The sequence below is a fragment of the Cynoglossus semilaevis genome, chromosome 3, assembly GCF_000523025.1.
Source record: "Cynoglossus semilaevis isolate Cse_v1.0 chromosome 3, Cse_v1.0, whole genome shotgun sequence".
Lineage (NCBI taxonomy): Eukaryota > Metazoa > Chordata > Actinopteri > Pleuronectiformes > Cynoglossidae > Cynoglossus > Cynoglossus semilaevis.
In genome coordinates, this window is record NC_024309.1 from 13,324,293 (window position 1) to 13,325,806 (window position 1,514).

General features: G+C 48.2%; 1 protein-coding gene across 1 annotated transcript in view; it reads left to right on the forward strand.

Annotated features, from left to right (window-relative positions):
• The window catches only part of smarcd3b (SWI/SNF related BAF chromatin remodeling complex subunit D3b), a 39,280-nt gene that overhangs the window by 10,867 nt on the left and 26,899 nt on the right, over positions 1 to 1,514 (forward strand). The gene's annotated exons all lie outside the window — the stretch shown is intronic.

Here is a 1,514-nt window from a genome sequence, read left to right on the forward strand (position 1 = left end):
ACGTGAAAGAGTCATCAACTCCAGCGTGGCGTGCTGTTAGTCGGAGCAACGACCTGCGCGGCTCAGGCATGTGTGTAATTGGAGTGTGTGGCGGCACGTCACATCCCTAAAAAGCCCTCACACACACACACACACACTCTCAGAAAGAGCGAATGATTCATCTCTTTTCTTTATTCCTCACATCACTTCCTCCTCCCGTCCTTGGTGGTGACTCTCTCTCTCTATCTTTTTTTGTTTTGTTTTTTGTTATGTTTCCTCGTACCTTTCTCTCCCCCCTCCCTCCCCCTCAGGTAATTTTTAACGTGTCAGGCGACACAGTCACCTTGCTGTGACCAGCGTCCTGTTTGTGTGGCCCGTGGGCCGGCCAGTGGGTGAGCGGTGAAGCTAATGAGGCGGGTGGAGGAGGAAGTGCTCCTCACCTCTGAACGCACTCCGACAAAGGTCAGAGGAGGAACACAGGAAGTGAGGTGCTCTCTCGACTCGGCCTTGTGCTCTGGTGAAGTGGCCTCACAGCACATTAGCTGCTCTTTGTGGGACATAAGCTGCACTCAGAGCCAAACACACACCCCCCCTCACCCTCACCCTCACCCTCACCCTCCTACCATCCCCTCGAGGGATTACAGCAGTTTTTTTTTTGTTTTAATCATATCTGAATTTCCCTGGTATCATAATAATGATAAAATAATTAAAATGAGGAAAATATAAATATATAGCTCAATATATGAAACAATATAAAGACGAAATATAACATTTGAAGTCTGACATGATGTTTTAATGGTGGTTGAAAGCAGGGGGCGCTGTTTGTGGGACTGACAACGCAGTGGTGTGAAGTTTTAGTCCAGATGGACCGCAGTGTCTCGAAGGGGTGATGGCTGTGGAGGGAGGGGTCAGCTATGACCCGGACCTGTACGCCTGTCGGTCCTGGGGGTGTACGGGTCATAGATAAGAGGGAGATCGCAGCGGAACACGGCTAACGTGCTGCAGTATCGTCTCTGTTTTATTTATTAGTTAATAACATATATGTCTGTATATATATATATAATATCACACGCCGTTGTTGTTGCTGTAGTACTGCATATTCTGAATAGTACTGTAGTACTGCATATTCTGAATAGTACTGTAGTACTGCAAGGCTGCGCTCGGAGCAGCGTCACGTCCACATTCTGGCTCCGACCGCCTGTGGAATGGAACTGTTTGTGCTCGTTCTGCTGCTGCTAACTGCTCCACGGCTCCTCCTAGAGGGCAGCATGCTAATGACCCCACTGATGGAGTGAATACTGTACGCGTCCATTCATTCTGAGAAACCCTTTTGTTGCAGTCCTGCAGTGGAACGCTGTCGTCGTCGTCTCTCACTGACTCACATTTTCACTGAATCCTCAACCAAACTCACATATATATAAAACACGGCTCCAATTATGTTGGATTTTTTTTTTTTTTTTTAAACGTCTGATATTTTCATTCAGGTTTTAGACCCAGGCTGATGGAAGCCCACTCCCCCACCCCCCCCCCCCCCC